Genomic DNA, 12,706 nt, shown 5'->3' with positions numbered 1-12,706 from the left:
AATTAAGGCCTTCAATATAACCTAGAGATAAAATAAACGGAACCATACTACAACTGGCCTTAGCTCATTCAGCTCTCCTGCTGCAGGCTTCCCTATCACAATGTACCTAAATCTTACCAATCCTCCATGGCTCATCTCAGGTTCTTTTTCCTCTTCCATGACTTCTTCAATGATTCAAACTAACACAATTCTTTTAACTTCAGATTATATGTATACACACATATGTATATGTGTAACATATATGTATGTATACATACATAGTATGCCTCATAATATCTAATACAGTTCAAGAGAAATGCTAAAAAAGCTATAAGAAAATATATCATTTACCTTCTCTAAAATATTAATTCAAACTATAGTTTTGAACTTCCAGGAAAGAGATGATACATGAAATGGTGTATAGGGGGAATAATAGACCACTTGGTAAATGATATATTAATCGTATATTATAGACTTAATTAAAAGCTAGCAAGTTATATATAATAGATTCTTGTCTCTTTTTCTTGCTCTTTTTATATTGATGTGTTTGTGTTGCATTGAATTCATTAAAAAAAAAGAAAAATTTTAGAAAGCTGGAGGAGATGGTGAGATCTGGCTATGGATTACTTGAGGAAATCGCAGTCAAGTGAAGGGTTTTTTTAAGTATAGAGGAGACCTGGTTTTCTTGGGAGGAAGGAGAGAAGATCTAGTAGATAGGCTTGAAAATCAAGTAGCAAGAAGATAATATATAGGACAAATTCCCAGGGGAGACATCATGAGGGGATGAGATCAAGAGCATACTCTGCAATAAAATAACTCCTCCCATCCCTAACTCCAGAAGGCAGAGTGACAAAGGCGATAGAGTCGGAAAGACATGGGTTTATATCTTCTCTCTGTCACTAGCTGAGTGACTCTGGGCAAGCCATTTCATCCCCCTGTGCCTCAGTTTTCTCACCTGTAAAATGATGGACTCAGGGCAGCTAGGTGGCACAGTGAGTAGAGCACTGGCCCCGGAGTCAGGAGAACCTGAATTCAAATCCAGCCTCAGACACTTGACACACTTACTAGCTGTGGGACCTTGGGCAAGTCACTTAACCCCAACTGCCCTGCCCTGCCCCCCACCCCCAAAAGACAGGGAATGCCAAATATATGTGCTTGGTCCTTTTTTTTCAATTGTAGCAATATTTTGTTTGTGCACAAGCTTTTTAATTCTATGCCATTGAAACTATTTGTACTTTCTTTTATAATTTCTATTCTTTGGTGAATAAATCCCCCCCCCGCCCACCCTCCCAATCCAGCCAGAGTAGTGACAGACACTTCTTCCTGTTAAAAACAACACATATTTACATTGTATATCCATTTGCAGCTCATAGCACTATATGGTGTAAGATTTATAAAACAATGTGCTCCATGTCACTAGCAGGTTTCAAGGAGATGCTGGATGTCTGCTTGTCCCAAATGTTTGTAGAAGACATTCCTAAACTGAGAGTTTGGACTTAGGTGACTGTTTTTTTTTCTTTAATGCAATCAGTATTAACTGCCTTGCCTGGGGTCACACAGCTAATAAATGCCTGAGGCCTGATAGTGCTCTATAGTCACCCAGGTACCCATTAGATGACTTTTAAGGACCATCTTAATAGTAACACTTTCAACTCTCCTTTGAGTGAAAAGCATATAATTGTTCCTTGGGGGTGTTTGAAAGCATTAGTCAAATACTGTTTTCTTCTGGTGTAAAATTGGACATTTAGTCTTTCTCTTTAAAGTCTGGAACAATGGAAAGAACACCGGGTCTTTGGTCAAGATGACCTGAGTTCAAATCCCTCTTCTGACACTACCTGTGGAACCCTGGGCAAGTCACTTAACCTCCTGGAGTTGCCTCTACCACAAATCCCTCATCTGTGACATTAGGGGATTGGATTAGATGGCTGCTGGGGTGCCTGCTAGCTCCAGATCTGTAGTCTTGATTGTAATCTCATCATCACCAGAAATGATTGTGATGACTCTTCATGGCTCAGTCTATTCCAGCAGCTGGGGGACCCAAACAGGGTTTTATAAAAGAATCAGGCCAGTGATGCATTTATTAATAAGCCTTTATTAGATTGAACTCACTACAGGACATAGTTAGGTAACTGGAACCTTGGCTATGATGGTCTTCGGATGGTTTTCAGAGGCTGCCCTTGAATTTGGCACACCCAACTCCTCCAGCCCTTTGTCAGTCTTCCTGGGTGCCATCTCCTTCACGTCAGGGCAAGTGAGGGTCCTAAGTTTTACTTCATGAAGTGGGCTTGCTTTAACTCAGGTGTCTCTGACTGACTTCACACCACTGATGTCACAAGCAGAGAGATACTATGGAAGCCAACAAGGCCATGTTTTGTAACAAGATCAACATAGAAGTTTCCAGAAAACAGCGGGGAGAAGGGATGTGTGGAGGGTACAGCCAAACATAAGTGCACAGAGGATTTTAAAAACTGACATCTTGAAAGCAACTTAAAATAAGCAAAGCCATTGGCTTTTTATCAAAATCTAACATATTAGAAGATTCCTAGAGAAGGCAACTCTAGGACCAATCTCAGCAACATCCCATAGTGTAATTCTGACATCTTGTTCATCCCTCTACTTCACCTGAGCCTCCCTATTACTGTTTAAGACCCTTCTCTTTAGGTTTTCCTCTTAGTTATATTGGGAAACATAAAATCTTTGTTTTAGAATAACCCTTAAGAACCCTTTAGAAATTTCTAAAATAGATAGCAATAGTCACAAGAATAGCAATAAAAGCAATAGTAATTTACCTGATTTAAGAGTTTCGTGGCTATTGTGACATATCCCCTGAAACAAATTGGGAAATATTCATAATCCCTTTTTATTGCCTGTCATATCACTTTAATTTGACATTGTCGAGATCAAAGAATTTTTGGAACTGGAAGAGACCTTAGACACCCTCTCTTCCTGCTCTTTTATTTTATAGATTAAGAAATGCAGACTCCAAAGAGGTTAATCAGGGGTGGGGAACCTTCAGACTCAAGGCCACAAGCAGACCTCCAGGTCAAGTGCAGCCCTTTGACTGAACCCAAACTTCTCAGAAGAAATCCCCTTAATAACAAGATTTGTTCTGTGAAGTTTGGATTTAGTCAAAGGGCCACACTTGAGGATCTGGAGGGCTACATGTGGCTTTGAGGACACAGGTTCCCCACCCCTGGGTTAAGTGATGACATTCCCCCCACACCAATTAAAGCTAGAAATAGAATTTCCTGGTTGTCCTGTATGATTCCTATCTATGCCGTGCTGCTTTGTGCCCATGTATATGTTTTAAAAGATTACCTTTAACTGTCCAGGTCTCTTTTTGTCAGGGATAAAACTTGAGAAAAACATGTTTTAATTAAAAATAAGTTAATCTGGAACAGAAAAATGCTATAGTCTGTAAATGACAACTTGTCCTATATATCACTCTCCCATTTGTTGAACCAAGCTTGGACTGTGACCAAGTCATCTCATTGCCTGGTCAAGCAGAATTTAATAACAATTAAGAGAAAAGCAGTTTACTGAATTAACATACCTCCCTTTACCCAGCACATTTAGTCACACTTGAAGTGGGTCATGAGACACTAGGATTTTCGTAATGTATTTTACGTATTGAAATATTCTATCCCCAAATTGAATTATCTTGGATGTATGAAAAAAATTTGAATCTTTCTATAGGAAACCTTTCCAGCAATTTGCTGAAATGGGAAAGACTGGTTGTCGTAGCCCTGTTGGTGCTGGGTATCATTTGGGTCATCGCTGTTAAAGTTCATTCTTGAATGTTCAACAATGTTTCAGATAGTGGGCCAGCAGACCAATTCCATGTCCACATGAAATGGAATGTAAATACGTATCCAATTTCTATTTTGCAACCGACCAATAAGCACTTTTTAGGAATAAATTTTGATTTTTCTTCCTACATCATGGAAACTTCCCCTTCTGTCCCTACCCTGAGCTGTCCTAAGTATTTGTTAAAGAAAAAAAGTGAAGAGAAAAAATTTGCAAAGCCTATAATAATAAATTAACAAATTGAAAAAATCTGTACAGTGTTTCACCTCCTCAAAGGAGTTGAGTGGAGATATCTTCTAATTCTTCTTTGGCTCCATGCTTTTTAACATGGATTTATTAAGCACCTGTTATCTGCCATATACTATGCTAGGTGCTAGAGACATAAGTGGAACAGTCTCTGCCCCCAAGAAGCTTACATTCTATCTGGGGAAACAAATATGGGTACATAGGCATATACAAAACAGATTCAAAGTGACTGGGGGGGGGAGGGGTATTAACAGCTTGAGTGAGGATCAAGGAAGGCTTGTGGAAAGTGGCACTTGAACTGAGTCTTGAAAGAAACAAGACATTCTAAGAGGCAGAGGTGAAGGAAAAGTGCATTCCAAGTATGGGGGACAAAGTGTTTAAAGGCAGAAACAAAGACTGGGGTACACAATAAGGTAGTCCAGATTAACTGGACCAAAGTGAGCCTGAAAGGGAATAGTATGCAATAAGAAAATTAGAAAGAGGGATAGGAGGTCAGCGGACTTGGAATCAAGAGACCTTGATTTGGGTTTCAGCTCAGATGCTTAATAGCAGCATGACTGCAGGCCAGTCATTTACATGCTATCTTTGAGCCTCAGTTTCTGCATCTGTCAAATGGGGGTGTTATTACCTATAACCTCATAAGGTTGTAAGGGAATTACTGTGTAACTATAAAATGCTAGAGAAACATGGACTTACATGGAAGGAGGACATTAAAGGACAGTACACAGACATGAGTAATTCTTCAAAAATAAAATGCCCAATTAAATATATTAAAATCCATTGTCTGGCTTGAAAAGTCTTATGCCATTTTGAATCTAATATTTAGGTTGCGGAGGCAGTGAGACCTCTGGATTTTTAAAGTTCATAATCTTACATAAGTTGAAAAAACATGTCTCAGGAACATCAAGGTAGCTTTTTTATTTGCAATTTGTTCTATCTGTACCACACAGACTGAATGGAAAGAATGGATTTATTGATACATCTGTATATACTTTGCTTTATTACTGTTTTGATTCACCTAGGAAAAACTGTGTTACATTTACTCTTTAGATTTTCGTGGAGTAAAATTAGCCGTTTAGAACTGTTAGCTTCTTTACTAGATGGACCAAATAAAGACATTATGATAAGATACAGCTTTCCTGATGCCTTTATCTGGATCTCATTTCACACTCATTTGTCCATCTTCACACTTCATTTGTCCAGGTTAATGTGTTTTTTTGAGGGGGGGGGCGCACAATTTGTTACTCAAGATCTGGCAGTTCTAACAGCAATGTAGAGTTATACTGTACAAGAAAGAAGCTTGGCTTTGGATTCAGAAGACTGTGGGGTTTAAGTACTAGACTGACCTACTTGCTATCTGTGGACACTGGGCAGATGGCCTAAGATCTCAGCCTTGGTTTGTCCATCTGCAAACTGAGGATTATATTTAAGCTGTTATTACAACTTGTTACAATTGTTTTTAATAATTAACTGCAATTTTTTAATATAAGACCCGATCAAATAAGGGTATAAATCTTTAATTTGTAAACTAAATCTTGGACAACAGACATCTAGATTTCCAAATCTCTCCCCGTCTGTGTCATTTGGGACATTAACCATTGTAATAGATCCTTAAAAATTACATTAAATCATTTTGCAAAATGATCTGACACATTAGAAAAGGGGGACAGATACCACTTACTACCTGTGTGACCTTTGGTAGGTCATAACCTGTGCCTCCGTTTCCTCAATAAAATGATGGATTAGATGGCTTTTAAGGTCCTTTCCTTCTAAATTTGTGGACTAACAATTTTATACACACTTCCAGGGCTCATTATCATCTTATTCCTAGTACAATCTGAATTCAGTGCAGAATGAGTAGAGTAGGATCTCTAGATAACTGTATTCTACAAATTCTGATTTTGTAAGCCTGATATTTGCTGGCAAATGTTTGTTAACACTGTGTATTTCTTGAATGGAATGGGATAAATGACATCAACCACAAATTGGCATATAATGTAAGAAACTCTCAATGTTTGTGGCACATAATTAGGAATGACTTTTCAAAGCAGCTGCTAGTTATCCAACTAATCAAAGCTACAAGAATGGAGTTTTCAAAAATGTTATTTACAGTTAAGTAGTAGATATAAAATTGTGACATTTATTGTCTATTCCTGATGTATGCTTTGGTTCTGATAAATGTATTCTTTGATTTTGTCAAGCCTCATTCCTAACATGCTAAGCAAACAACTGGAACCCCTGGTTGCCTTTTTTTATTTCTATAATAAAGAACTGACATTTGCACAGGGCTTTAATAATTTATAATTTATATATTTATAAATTATAATTTATAATTGTAATTCATCTAAAGGGAACGTTTCTGATTTGATCTGTTTAAGAGATTAAGAATTTTTATTCTTTCTGATCTGCTCTCATTTTGGGGGAGGACAAGGGGAACTCTACTCTTTTCTCCCAAATTAAAAAAAATCCCTCTTATCAAATACACAATCAAGCAAAACAAATCCCTATGTTGGCTACATCCAAAACATACATCTCGTTCTCTATCTTGTATCTCATTTTGATTTTTACAATCGATGCGATACCTGGCATCACTTCATTTTAAAGATGAGGAAACCGATCAGCAGAAAAATTAAATGATTTGCCCAGTCATGAGACTAGCAAAAAAATGTGTCAAAAGCAAGCATTTAGTCCCTCCTGCCTCCTAGTCCAGAACAATCCTCCCTCTTGTTCCTATCCAGGCCATCGTTCTGTTTATGAAGACTTTCCCCACCTCTTTTAATATCACAGAATATTTCATGAATATGAACATCTTAAAAAAATGAAAATGAAGAAACTCATCATGCCCCAGTGTCTGGTCTTTCTTGAACTCAGGAAGGCTCCTCCAAGTTTCTTTTCTGCAGTCACTTCATTAAGAAACTATTTGTAGAGTTCTCATTTTTCCCCCTGAAAAGTGAGACTTAACCTGAAAACTATAAATTTCAGATGGTGGAGATTTCCCAAATAAACCAGATAATTGTTTATGCACCTAAACACAGGTGCACAGCACACATTTTTTTTTTTTGCACTTGCAGCACTGCAAATCCAACGTGCCATCATTTGGTTTAAATAAACCTGTGTCCCTACCTGAATATGCAATCATCCACAGTCACGGCAGCCTTTATTTGTATGATCACACATTCCTTACACCAAAGGCAGGTATATAGATTTGGAAGGTGTCCTACAATAATAATAAAAAAAAAAGCCCTTGTACTTTCAGGCCCGCTCTTTGCATTTACTTTCTTGTGAGAAAGTGAACTAGAAGCTTGTCTGACGTCATGCTGGAGACTGGGAATTTTTCTGGGGCAATTAACATCCTTTGTCTACAAAGCCTCATAAAATGTGCCTGTTAATTATGAGATGACATAGTAGAGTTGTTTTAGAAATGTTAAACAAATGCTTTCCTAATCTTCCTGCACAAACATTTTCTCCGCAACTCAGATGAGTCTCTTCAAAGTTATCTCATTCTCTCTCCTTAATTCAGGATACCTCTCCCCTACCCTCCATTCCTGGACCAATTTCCTCATTTATCAATCCTAATTCTATGCATTCTTAAGGGTCATGCTCGAGTCCTGCTGTCTCCATAGAACTCTGCCCATCTACTCTGGCAAGGAGCAGAGCTGAGATCACAGGACCATGGATTTAGAACTGGAAGGAAGCTTACACATTGTTTAGTTATAGGCTCCAAAAGAACAAGTGACTTGCTAAACATCACTACAGAAAGCAGTGGAGATAGGTCCCTGATTCCAAATCTGGCTTTCTTCTCAGCACCAGGTCCCCTTATTCCATGTACAGAAAAGAGATGAAATTGTAGGCATTGTTCTGTGGGGGTAGGAAGGAAGCATTTGGATAAGTTATCACCAATACCAATAATAGCCACAGAGAGAAAAAAAGTGTTCCCCTCCACCTTTAAAAATAACTATATTGGGCAAAAGAGGAGGGTTAAAATAGGGCTAGGAAGGCTGGTCTGGGGATCTGGGAAGATAACACATGAGGGAGAGAGAAGGCAGAACTGCTCAATCTCATTTTGATTGTTTTCTTTGTCAATAACAATCTTTGGACTAATAAGGATAACGATATAAAAATGGTTCATGGGAAATTGAAATCTCAAGATAGTGAGATAGTAAGACCTAGCTTCCCTGGGTGAGTCCAACGCCTTTGATTTTAGAGATAAGGAAAGAGAAGGGTCCAAGTAACTGGTCTAAAGCCATTCATAGAAACAGTAAGGGGCCAGAGCTGGGATTCAAATGGAGGTCTTTTAATTTCAAAATTAGTCCTTCCCCTTCTACCTGCTTATGCTACTGGGGAAAATACTAGCACGTAGTAAGAGGTGCTTCAATAAATGTTTATGAAATTCAGCTCTTGATTTAATATTAATTTTAAAAAAATATGCTGTGCTCATACTCACTGGGCACCAGAAGCTGCAGCATGTGAGTAATGAATTCTACATGCAAAGTGACAAAAGAGATACTATATTGAGGAAAATATACTATTAGAAAGGAGGTATTTTCTCATATAGAGAAAACAGGAAGTTCTGATGGTCAGCCCAAGCAGTATTTCATCAGCCCTAAGATACAAAAAGACTGGGAGAGAGAAGCCTCCAGCAAGTGAGGTAGAGCCTTTGTGGAGAATTTATGGGAAAACATGGTAAAGAATCTTTCCGGATGAGAGGCATAGTGGGGCAAAAGCACAGGGAGCAGAAGCAGCTTGTAGAAAATGTGTTCCCCTTTCTTATATCCTTTAAAAGACTTATATGTGTGGGGCCAACCGTCCAGTCTTGTGAGACAGTAACTAGACGGCCAAAAGGGTCTTGGATGTTTCCCTTCTATATCTTCCTTCCAACCTGTGTTTCTAAGTCTTCTGTTTTTCTTACTCTGCCCTCCACTCCATATGGATTACTGGGAGTATACAAAACAAAGTGAAAAAATGACGGTTTTGAGCAGCACATAGATGCCTATATTCCACTGTCTTGCATATTCTTTGCCCCACCCCAGCAATTTATTAATTTGCTTTTGTTGTTTAGCCATAGGGTATGAACCATGGCTATCTAATTCTGATTTTTCTATAAGCACCAAGAAATGTTAAGGTAATAGATTCAAACTGCTTCTGCTTTTTTCTTTTTTTAGGTTTTCATGGGTATTCGTGCTCATAGGGTACCTCAGTGTATTTCTTGTGAATGTACGTGTTGTCTTGGTACAGTGATAAGGGGAATGATTCTGTCCAACAAAACCATTAAATACCTACTATGTTTGACAGCACTTCAGAGGCTGGTAAATACAAAGATGAACAAGTCAGATCTCTTCTTTTGTGGATCTCATCACCTGGTAGGGCTTGCAATTAGATGAAGAGGAGCTCCCCGCCTTACCCCCCCTGCCCCCCCACTGTGGGTTGATGACAATTCTAACAATGCGATGAAGTGACTTGCCCAAGATCAGTCATGGAAGAACTAAGAAGCAGAGCTGGGACCAGAATCCAGGTCTTTTAACTCCAAATCCAAATTCTGAAATCTGAAAATATCAGCAACTAGAGATGGCGTTTCTAAACAGTTCAAGAAAAATGAGCAAAAGACCCCACCTGGGTAGTTTACGCATATGATTCTGGGTGCCTAGTCTTATACCTTAGTAGAAAACTAAGGTCTTTCATTTTTCATAAGGCTGACATTAAAGCTAGGAAGTTAAGGGGAAAAGGTACCACCCCTATGCAACTAACAATCTATCAAGTATAATCTTGCAGGATTTCTGAACTAATTCTTGATTATGAAGAAAGAAGGAGCTCAGAAAGATTCCTTTAGCTTGACAGGGTAAGTAGTGGATCATTTTTTGACTGTTTATTGTCACTAAAACCCTATTATAATAGTCAGTGGAAATAAATGTACTTATAAATAAAAAAATACTTTTTTATAAATAAAAAAAAACAAGCAAAGTAGCTCTCTTCCTCAAATTAGGAGTACAAAGCCATTAATGGATATTTTAATTCTACAGACTCACTGTTGGTTATAACTTAACAGAAATTGGCAAAGTCACCCCTTGTGAGATTTTATTTGTTTGTGAAGAAACTAAACCAGCCATTTTTTCTTTATTGCAAGCAGAGTCTGATTTCCTGCTTATATAATCTACAGAAAAGTCCAACAACTGTATTTTAACAGGTCATATTTTGATACCTTCAGAAATGAAAGTTAAAAACAGCAGCATACAAAATAAACTTTACAGAAATGTAGGAATTATTTGAGTCCACAGTTTGACTTTTCAGAGCAGGTTAATGAACTGTTATCAATTAAACATTACTGTTTAAAGGCTGATTTATTGTCTGTTAAATGCACCTATTGAATTTAACAATTAAAAAAGAAATTCCAATATTTCATGATGATGACAACTACAGACACCATTTATGTTAAATACAGTTGTAACTATTCTTTCCTCTAGTGGCATTTTTGGAAGATTTGCCTTTATATTACATAATGAATGGATATTTTCAACGGCAATGCATATACACACATAATAATTTCAGTCAGAGACAATGTACAGTATATTAAAATTCTGTATATTTTGATGAAGTAAAAAATAAAGCTATATAAACTGATCTTTAGATTTTTTTCTGCAAAAGTAGAATCACACTTTTATAATACTTCCAACAAGTTTCCATTAAAGCTTTGTTTATAGATACATTATCAGAATGATTCTTGTCCCCCATTCCCCTAAACCCTGGCTTTCAAAAAAAAAATAAAAAGACTGCAGTGGCTCACCAACATTTTTCTCCCTGTTTGAAAGTTGCATACCAATGGGATCCAGCCAAATGGGTGACACCAGAAAAATGAGAAATGCAAGAAAGTAAGATCCAAGCCTTTGTATTGTGTCAAATAAATAATCTTAATGTTACTATAAGATAAAAACAATGGTAGTCATGTCTTACTAACCAGTGCAGGAATATATAAATATTCAGTGGTTAAGAAAAAGACAAAGCCTGAAATACTTTCTCCAGCTTTCACAGAACATTTGGTTGATGTCTATTTAAAACGGTTCTAACAGCATGTATGAAACATTTTTGTTAAAGCTGCAACAATTTAATCAAGGCAAGCTAGGAAGTGATACAAAATCTGTCATTCTCCTCTCCTCTCCAACATGCTTCATCCCCCCAAATCTATTCCAGATAAATGGTGCAACCAATTTGTGTACATTAGCTGTGATGAATGTCAATGTCCAATGTGAGATTGTAACTCTCACACTTCATTCTTATTTGGTTTGCCTTGTTCACTCTACTGAATCAAATATGTAGGGAAGTTGTGTGTTATTTCTTGAAATCAGGATTGACACAGAGAGAACTTGCTTCCTCCGGATGATTTCTGGAATGGGGCTACTCCCCTACCAAAAAGTGGGCAGCCCAGCTCCCCCAGAGGGCACGTCAATAGAACGAGGAGTGCTTTCTTTGGAAGCCCTATCCCCCCTTCTTGGCCCCCAGAGCGCTCCCTTAACTGAAGGATAGTAGGCAGAGATTCGGGCATTTCAGGTGGAGTTTCCCTGAGGGAGAAAGATCTCTGTCCAGGGAAGCCTTTACATTTATCGGTAAAGAAATTCTGTTGTGGTGATATGGTGCCTAATCTAGAATGCCTTTGCCAGGAGCCTATCAGCTGAATGCACAGGGGGTTCTGCCTTCCCAGAGGCGGACAGAGACTTCTACTGGGAGGAGCAGGACGAAGTCTGGAAACACCTCAGAAAAAAAGGGAGAGACGATGAAGGCTCAAGAAGGAGTGTGGTTGTGGTTGTGTGTGTACGTGTGTGCGCGCACACGCACGTGTGCACGGTCATGAGTCACCATGGAGTTGGAAGTAACAGAGGAATGAAAATATAGACAAAATCACTCATGTATTGGTATATTAAAAAGAAAAACTTCTAAGGAAAAAGAGTGAGAGCAGTAAAGTTTGCATTCAAAATATGGTAAATCATAACTGTCACTTATTAATATCTGACACACAGAGGTAGTGTGGCATATTAGATAGAATCCTGGGCTTTGGGCCAGAAGACCATGGTTCGAATCCTGCTTCTGACTAGAAACTTGATCTGTACTCCTGGAAAAATCACTTAACTGCTATGTGCCTAAAATAACTCCTTAGGATTCAATTTCGGAGTCATGGACTGGTGGTGATTTGCTTTGGTGACTGGACTCCCCACTCCAGGAGTTCCACACATTGGTAAAACTATAGATTCCTCATTATCTCTGTATTGTATACATCTGATGCAGTAAATAGGATTTTTAAATCCAAGGGCCTGAAGCAGGTTCTTATATAATCTACAACATTATAAGGCAAATATGATAAGAACTAATTAATATAAAGAATCTGCTATTGAATCAGATGCAAAAATGCAATTTCAGTGGGGACCTCCTTTTCTCCATTTCATTGTTCCTGGCCAAACATCTGTGTCTCTTCCCACCCCCATGATCTATTTAAAATACCTAGGCACATCCATTTAATAATTCTTCAGGCTATTTCCTAAAACATGTTTTAGACTCTGTAAAATCTTAGTGATTTTCAATGAAAGCGTTAAATTGTCAGAAGGATGTGGTAAACTTGTGGTTAGTAGGCAGAGCAGGAATCGAGCATATTCAGTCACCAAGCAAGAATTGTCTTATTTAAGGCTAAAAG

Source organism: Trichosurus vulpecula, chromosome 4 (genome assembly GCF_011100635.1).
Source record: "Trichosurus vulpecula isolate mTriVul1 chromosome 4, mTriVul1.pri, whole genome shotgun sequence".
In the NCBI taxonomy this organism is placed as follows: Eukaryota; Metazoa; Chordata; class Mammalia; order Diprotodontia; family Phalangeridae; genus Trichosurus; species Trichosurus vulpecula.
Note: the sequence above shows the minus strand (reverse complement) of the source record.